Source organism: Eucalyptus grandis, chromosome 9 (genome assembly GCF_016545825.1).
Source record: "Eucalyptus grandis isolate ANBG69807.140 chromosome 9, ASM1654582v1, whole genome shotgun sequence".
Lineage (NCBI taxonomy): Eukaryota > Viridiplantae > Streptophyta > Magnoliopsida > Myrtales > Myrtaceae > Eucalyptus > Eucalyptus grandis.
In genome coordinates, this window is record NC_052620.1 from 5,273,733 (window position 1) to 5,283,427 (window position 9,695).

Genomic DNA, 9,695 nt, shown 5'->3' on the forward strand with positions numbered 1-9,695 from the left:
CTGATAGTATCATTTAATCAGGAAATTGGGAAGTATAACAGTTGTTGAAAACTATATCGTCCACGAGCAGCCTAAAAGCTATATCGTCCTCCAGCAGCCTAAAAACTTCTTAAAATAAACAGCTTCGGGTCCCGCCCAATTTCTTGACTCCCGCGGCATGGTGATTACGTATCAATTTCCGCGTAGCAATACTTGTACATTTGACAAAGTCCAAACCAATTAAGGCACGGTATTAATCACATTGCAAACCGGACAGTTTTTTTTTCTGGATTAAACCGGGAATCTTTCAAATGTTTGTCAGGAGAATGCTTAACTCTTTAATCTAGAGGACAAAACAATTACCAAGACCATGCAGGACCTGTCCTAAAAGACATAATTAACATAGACTTGAGTATTTGGTCAAATGCTTCTATTTATGGCATTGCAATCGGGGCACGTCTTTTCTAGGCTACTTTTCTGAGGAAATGTTAGGAGGCACTTGAGAACAATCATTTTTTTTGTGGACTAATTTTTCTAAACAATATAATCAAATATCTACTCATAGGTCATTACCGATGATGAAAATATTTTCTTTTACTAATTTTTTTTAACGATATAAGTAATTAATTTTCGAAAAATATTTTACAGATGACTAGTTTTTAGCGAAACGAATACAATCTTATATTGGACACCCACAAAATATTAACACCAATGACAATCGTAAGTTCGTAACCACGACCAGCCAAGAAACCCACAGCTAGTTGTCAACTTCTTTCCTTTCTTGGAAAGAATGCTTTCACACGAAAAGCCGCGGTTGTTTTTTGTGACTTGTCTGCTTGCAAGATCCACTTGCCTGATAATTAATATAAACTTGAAGTGGTAATTAAGGTCGGTTTAACCAATAGGGAAAGGATAAGCGCAATTTCACCGTCAAGTTTAGTTTATCGCCAATCATGTCAGTCATTGTTCAAGGATATCCTTCTTTTTATTAGCCAAAGGCCACTATGCCTTTACGATTTGCTTCGGAAAATCCAACATATTGTGCTCCAGAAAAACCTCCGAACCAAGACTATGAAGAGTTTCGTCGCACGATTAGAACAAAATGACCTTGTGAGATTTATGAAATCATAGAAGGTATTATGCAGATTCCAAAAAATAGCAATGTATCAAATACTATCCCTAGCTATTAAATGATTTCTAGCAAATTTAGGAGATTCGACAGTCAAATTTCTAATACGGTTGGCTTATTTCTACCGAGTGAATGGCCCATTTTTAAAGTTCATTTACTCTTTTAACTCAATCCATTAGTCGACGTAAGTTTTTGGCTCTGGGTACAAATGCATTTGTGCCTCAAACAGTAAAGAATGAGTTACTCATACTGGATGAGGATCATCTATCCATAAAGTGCTTCATCGGTGTCTCAAATACTTCTCGCAAGTTGATGCACGTAAACAAGGTAGTACTTCTCGCAACAACGATTGAGGTAGTACTGAGACACACGTAGAATCACCTTGTAGGGTAGAGGATCTATGTCCAGTCACTAGATCTTCTTTCATCTTTTCTTCAAGATCAGCTTCATTTTGATTCTATGCCACTTTTCCCTGATAGTATCATTTAATCAGGAAATCGGGAAGTATAACAGGTGTCGAAAACTATATCGTCCACCAGCAGCCTAAAAGCTATATTGTCCTCCAGCAGCCTAAAAACTTCTTAAAATAAATAGCTTCGGGTCCTACTCAATTCCTTGATTCCCTCGGCATGGCGATTACGTATCAATTTCCTCGTAGCAATACTTGTACATTTGACAAAGTCCAAACCAATTAAGGCACGGTATTCATCCCATTGCAAACCGGACAGTTTTTTTTTTCTGGATTAAACGGGGAATCTTTGAGATGTTTGTCAGGAGAATGCTTAACTCTTTAATCTAGAGGCAAAACGATGACCAAGACCAGGCGGGACCTGTCCTAAAGAAATAATTAACATAGACTTGAGTATTTGGTCAATATTAATTATCGTTGAACCGAACCGAACCCCCACCCCCTTAAAAGGGGAGGAAATGAGAAAAAGCTTAGATCCCTTGAAGCCTGGTGTCTCCTGAACCATCCAAAGCAAACAAAATGATCTCCGCCAATTCTATACCCCAACTCTTCACAGTTCTGATCCTCTTCCTTATACACGTGACGAAAGCAATGTTCAGGAATATCCACAAAAATGGAAGATCAGCGCCACGACTTCCCCCCGGTCCTGCCCCGTGGCCCATCATTGGCTGTGTGCCCGAAATGCTGACCCAAAAGCCAACATTCCGGTGGATACATAGCGTCATGAAGGAGACGGACACTGACATTGCATGTATTCGGCTCGGCAATGTTCACATCATCCCCGTTACATGCCCCGAAATCGCCAGAGAATTCCTCAAGAAGCATGATGCAACATTTTCGTCAAGGCCTACTTCAATGGCGACACGAACGTATAGTGGCGGATACCTCACAACCATCCTAAGTCCTTATGGTGACCAATGGATGAAAATGAGGAGAGTTATAGTTTCGGAAATTATTTCCCCGCAAGGCATCATTGGTTGAAGGATAAAAGAACCGAGGAAGCAGACAACTTGGTCAAGTACATTTACAATCGAAGCAAAAGCTCAAGCAGAACTGTAAATGTGAGGACCGCCGCTAGACAATATACTGGAAACGTGATCCGGAAGTTAATGTTTAGTAAAAGATACTTCGGAGAGGAAAGGGCGGACGGCGAACCAACCATTGCTGAGGAAGAACATGTTGGGGCGATATTTACTATACTGAAGTATTTATATGCATTTTGCATATCTGACTATTTACCTTGGTTGGTAGGACTTGATTTAGATGGTCATGAGAAGTTTGTTAAAGAGGCCGTCAGCACTGTAAACAACTATCATGACCCCATAATTGATGCAAGGATCGGAAAATGGAGGAGGTTCGGCAATTTGAACGAGAAATCTACCAGCAATGATCCTCATGATTTGCTCGATGTTCTGGTTACGCTCAAGGATTCAGAGGGAAAGCCACTACTTACACCTGAAGAAATCAAAGCACAAGTAACGGTAAGATGCAAACATGTATTTACTAGCTTCTTTTTCTTTAAGCGGACTTTTTTTACTTGTGTATGCGTATGCCAAATAGATCTCCATAGTATACTTTAATACATCGTCAATATGCTGTCTTTGCATTAACAGAAACTCAATTTCACTTGAATTATATCCTCCATGCATTGTCTCTTTTGTTTTCAAATAAATTTTGAGGGTCTAAACGATACACGGGAAATTTATGGATGAATCACAAGAACATAACCAATCAAAATCTATAATTGCAGGAAATGATGTTCGCCACTGTCGACAATCCCTCAAACGCAGTTGAATGGGCCATGGCTGAGATGATAAACCAACCTGAAATCCTCAAGATAGCGAAGGAGGAATTGGACAGGGTCGTTGGTAAAGAGAGATTAGTTCAGGAATGTGACATCCCACATCTTAATTATATCAAAGCATGCATTCGAGAAGCCTTCAGGCTCCATCCAATCGCACCTTTCAACCCTCCACACATGGCCATGTCTGATGCCATTGTCGCCGGCTACTTCATCCCAAAGGGAAGTCACGTGCTACTGAGCCGTTTTGGCCTTGGGCGAAACCCTAAGGTCTGGAACAAGCCACTTGAGTTTAGGCCAGAGCGGCACTTTATTAGTGACTGCATTGAAGTTCCTCTCACAGAGCCGAACTTGCGCTTCATTTCCTTTAGCACAGGGCGTCGCGGCTGTGTGGCTCCGATGCTTGGGACTGCAATGACTGTCATGCTTCTTGCTAGGATGGTTCAAGGGTTTAATTGGATGGCACCGCCTAATGTCACAAGTATTAATCTTGATGAGTCCTTTGAGGATCTGTCTCTTGCTGATCCGCTCGTTGCTCATGCTGAGCCACGTTTGCCATTGCATCTCTATCCTTGAGTTTTACTTGCAAGAAAGTGAAAGTTAAACGTTGCTTAGCCTGTTGTGTGCTCCAGTTATTTGAGTGGAATAATAAATAATTTCGATTTATTTTTGCTCCTTTCCCCCAAAGATCAGCCAATATGAGGTTTTTCTGTTCACCGATACCCTCAAAGTGCACTTTAGAATATCAAATGATGAAGATGATGCAGCTTTAAGCCTTACTAGCTAGTAAAGAGAGTGTGATGATGCCCAGTTTACACCACAGAAACAAAGAAGGCCCCCACCTTTCGAAAACTATATCGTCCTCCACCAGCCTAAAAACTTCTTAAAATAAACAGCTTCGGGTCCTGTTCAATTTCTTGACTCCCTCGGCATGTCGATTACGTATCAATTTCCCCGTAGCAATACTTGTACAATTGACAAAGTCCAAACCAATTAAGGCACGGTATTCATCACATTGCAAACCGGACAGTTTTTTTTTTTTTTCTGGATTAAAGGGGAATCTTTCCGGTGTTTGTCAGGAGAATGCTTAACTCTTTAATCTAGAGGCAAAAAAATTACCAAGACCAGCTGGGACCTATCCTAAAAGAAATAATTAACATAGACTTTAGTATTTGGTCAAATGCTTCTATTTATGGCATTGCAATCGGGGCACGTCTTTTCTGGGCTACTTTTCTGGGCTACTTTTCTGAGGGAATGTTAGGAGGCACTTGAGAAGAGTCATTTTTTTGTGGACTAATTTTTCTAAACAATATAATCAAATATCTACTCATAGGTCGTTACCGATGATGAAAACATTTTCTTTTTACTAATTTTTCTGAATGATATAAGTAATTAATTTTCGAAAAAATGTTTTACATATCACTCATTTTTAGCGAAACGAATACAATCTAGGATTGAACACCAACAAAATATTAACACCAATGACAATCGTCAATGCGTAACGACGACCAGCCAAACAACCAACAGCTAGTTGTCAACTTCTTTCCTTTCTTGGAAAGAATGCTTTCACACGAAAAGCCGCGGTTGTTTTTTGTGACTTGTCTGCTTGCAACATCCACTTGCCTGATAATTAATATAAACTTGAAGTGGTAATTAAGGTCGGTTCAACCAAAAGGGAAAGGACAAGCGCAATTTCACCGTCAAGTTTAGTTTATCGCCAATCATGTCAGTCATGGTTCAAGGATATCCTTCTTTTTATTAACCAAAGGCCACTATGCCTTTACGATTTGCTTCGGAATATCCAACATATAGTGCTGCAGAAATACCAGCAAACCAAGACTATGAAGAGTTTCGTCGCACGATTAGAACAAAATGACCTGTGAGATTTATGAAATCATAGAAGGTATTATGCAGATTCCAAAAAATAGCAATGTATCAAATACTATCCCTAGCTATTAAAAGATTTCTAGCAAATTTAGGAGACTCGACAATCAAATTTCTAATATGGTTGGCTTATTTCTACCTAGTGAATGGCCCATTTTTAAAGTTCATTTACTCTTTTAACTCAATCCATTAGTCAACGTAACGTTTTGGCTCTGGGTACAAAAGCATTTGTTCCTCAAACAGTAAAGAATGAGTTACTCATACTTCGATGAGGATCCTCTACCCATAAAGTGCTTTCGTCGGTGTCTCAATTACTTCTCGCAAGTTGATGCACGTAAACAAGGTATTACTGTCTCAATTTCTTGCCTCCCTCGGCATGGCGATTACGTATCAATTTCCCCGTAGCAATACTTGTACATTTGACAAAGTCCAAACCAATTAAGGCACGGTATTCATCACATTGCAAACCGGACAGTTTTTTTTTTCTAGATTAAACCGGGAATCTTTCAGATGTTTGTCAGGAGAATTCTTAACTCTTTAATCTAGAGGCAAAACAAATACCAAGACCAGGCGGGACCTGTCCTAAAAGAAATAAATAACATATACTTGAGTATTTGGTCAAATGCTTCTTTTTATGGCATTGCCATCAGGGCACGTCTTTTCTTTGCTACTTTTCTGAGGGAATGTTAGGAGGCACTTGAGAAGAGTCATTTTTTTGTGGACTAATTTTTCTAAACAATATAATCAAATATCTACTCATAGGTTATTACCGATGATGAAAATATTTTTTTTATTAATTTTTCTGAATGATATAAGTAATTAATTTTCGAAAAACTATTTTACAGATCACTAATTTTTAGCGAAACGCATACAATCTAAGATTGAACACCAACAAAATATTAACACCAATGACAATCGTAAATTCGTAACCACGACCAGCCAAGAAACCCACAGCTAGTTGTCAACTTCTTTCCTTTCTTGGAAAGAGAATGCTTTCACACGAAAAGCCGCGGTTGTTTTTTGTGACTTGTCTGCTTGGAACATCCTCTTGCCTGATAATTAATATAAACTTGAAGTGTTTACTTCTCGCAAGTTGATGCACGTAAACAAGGTATTACTTCTCGCACCAACGATGGAGGTATTACTGAGATGCCCGTTGAATCACCTTGTAGGGTAGAGGATCTATGTCGAGTCGCTAGATCTACTTTCATCTTTTTCTTCAAGATCAGCTTCATTTTGATTCTATGCCACTTTTCCCTGATAGTATCATTTAACCAGGAAATTGGGAAGTATAACAGTTGTCGAAAACTATATTCGTCCACCAGCAGCCTAAAAGCTATATCGTCCTCCAACAACCTAAAAACTTCTTAAAATAAACAGCTTTGGGTCCTGTTCAATTTCTTGACTCCCTCGGCATGGCGATTACGTATCAATTTCCCCGTAGCAATACTTGTACATTTCACAAAGTCCAAACCAATTAAGGCACGGTATTCATCACATTGCAAACCGAACAGTTTTTTTTTCTGGATTAAACGGGGAATCTTTCAGATGTTTGTCAGGAGAATGCTCAACTCTTTAATCTAGATGCAAAAAAATTACCAAGACCAGGCGGGACCTGTCCTAAAAGAAATAAATAACATAGACTTGAGTATTTGGTCAAATGCTTCTATTTATGGCATTGCAATCGGTGCACGTCTTTTTTGGGCTACTTTTCTGAGGGAATGTTAGGAGGCACTTGAGAAGAATCATTTTTTTGTGGACTAATTTTTCTAAACAATATAATCAAATAGCTACTCATAGGTCATTACCGATGATGAAAATATTTTTTTATTAATTTTTCTTAATGATATAAGTAATTAATTTTCGAAAAAATATTTTACAGATCACTAATTTTTAGCGAAACGAATACAATCTAAGATTGAACACCAACAAAATATTAACACCAATGACAATCGTAAATTCGTAACCACGACAAGCCAAGCAACCAACAGCTAGTTGTCAACTTCTTTCCTTTCTTGGAAAGAATGCTTTCAGACGAAAAGCCGCGGTTATTTTTTGTGACTTGTCTGCTTGGAACATCCTCTTGCCTGATAATTAATATAAGCTTGAAGTGGTAATTAAGGTTGGTTCAATCAATAGGGAAAGGATAAGCGCAATTTCACCGTCAAGTTTAGTTTATCGCCAATCATGTCAGTCATGGTTCAAGGATATCCTTCGTTTAATTAGCCAAAGACCATGCCTTTATGATTTGCTTCGAAATATCCAACATATAGTGCTGCAGAAAAGCCAGCAAACCAAGACTATGAAGAGTTTCGTCGCACGATTAGAACAAAATGTCCTGTGAGATTTATGAAATCATAGAAGGTATTATGCAGATTCCAATAAATAGCAATGTATCAAATACTATCCCTAGCTATTAATAGATTTCTAGCAAATTTAGGAGACTCGACAATCAAATTTCTAATACGGTTGGCTTATTTCTACCGAGTGAATGGCCCATTTTTAAAGTTCATTTACCCTTTTAACTCAATCCATTAGTCGACGTAAGGTTTTCGCTATGGGTACAAAAGCATTCGTGCCTCAAACAGTAAAGAATGAGTTACTCATACTTGGATGAGGATCCTCTACCCATAAAGTGCTTTCGTCGGTGTCTCAATTACTTGTCGCGAGTTGATGCACGCAAACAAGGTATTACTTCTCGCACAAACGATTGAGGTATTACTGAGACACCCATAGAATCACCTTGTAGGGTAGATGATCTATGTCGAGTCGCTAGATCTACTTTCATCTTTTCTTCAAGATCAGCTTCATTTTGATTCTATGCCACTTTTCCCTGATAGTATCATTTAACCAGGAAATTGGGAAGTATAACAGTTGTCGAAAACTATATAGTCCACCAGCGACATAAAAGCTATATCATCCTCGAGCAGCCTAAAAACTTCTTAAAATAAACAGCTTCGGGTCCTGTTCAATTTCTCGACTCCCTCGGTATGGCGATTACGTATCAATTTCCCGCTAGCAATACTTGTACATTTGACAAAGTCCAAACCAATTAAGGCACGGTATTAATCACATTGCAAACCGGATAGTTTTTTTTTTTCTGGATTAAACGGGGAATCTTTCAGATGTTTGTCAGGAGTGAGATAGCTAGTATAAGCACCTAGAGGGGGGTGAATAGGTGCACAAACAATTTATCGAGATACGGAAGCGATTCTTGGCAAATGATAGAAAGGAAATTCTCTCTTAATTAACAAAATGAAATACGATCAAGGTAAAGAGAGTAAGGAAGAGAGAATTGAACACAGGATTTATAGTGGTTCGGCTTATTCCAAGCCTACGTCCACTCTTCCGCACTGACAGCCCACCGGCTGGATTTCACTATGATCAAAAGAGAAGTTACAGCACAGCTTTGCCTTGATTCTACAGTGTAGATGTTCTACCACACCTCCTCAAGGTTTCTCACAAATATAGACTCTTTTTTGTATACAAGTATTCGCTCAAAGTGATTGTCTAAACAAAAAGGAGCTTCAGACTTTGGAATTCTTCTATCGTGCACACCTCAAACAACTAAGACCTTCTTCCTTATATACTCCTTTATGCCATCATACTCGTTGGCACTTTCCAAAGGAATTCCTCCAATCTACCCGTTGGACGGAATCAATTAGGAAGATTGTTCGAGCTATTAAAGGAACGTGTCGATAGCCCATCAATCATGTTCGCCCATACAATCAGGATCTCGGTTTCCATAAGTAAAATCTTCCAAAAATATTTAGGCAATCATCGAATCTTCAATCATCGAATCAATCTTGATCAATCAAAGGATTCCGTTACGTCTTCTCTAGCCACGAGATCTTCTCCAGTTGATAAGATTAAATCCTTGACGGAACATCCAGTTCTGGATAACCTTTCTTCAACGGATTAGAGACTGTCAATGAGGATAGACTTTGAGTCTTGAGTCTGGCTGTCCGGGAGGTCTTTAGACTTTAAATAGCGAGTCCGCAAGCCTTCAGACTAGACTGATGGAAACGTTTTGTCAACTTCAAAACACTTCAAGAAGATTTCTCCAACAATCTCCCCCTTTTTGATGGTGACAAAATTTTCCTGCAGATTTGGATAACTTTCCTGCAAAACATTTCTCAAACACATATGCATATCTTATAGAAATAAATGGCTAAATGAATAACACTAGAATCTGCAACCACAGAAAATAGGTTAGTATACGATAAAGCCATCCATAAGATATCAATACTAGTTAATAAAAGCAGTCAAGTCCAAGTCTAGTTCAGTTTTCATCCAGACACAAAACAAAGTCAAACAAAACAATCCAACAAACAGTTAAAGTTTAACAATTGAAAATTTGATCAAATCTTGCATCTCTCCCGCTTTTTGTCAGCATTAAAAAGGTTGAGATGAAGTCAAGATTGCTTGGGAAC

General features: G+C 38.6%; 1 pseudogene; it reads left to right on the top strand.

The window, feature by feature from the left end:
* The first annotated feature begins 2,067 nt into the window (after positions 1 to 2,067).
* On the top strand, positions 2,068 to 3,998 carry LOC120288025 (annotated as a pseudogene).
* The last annotated feature ends 5,697 nt before the right edge of the window (positions 3,999 to 9,695 follow it).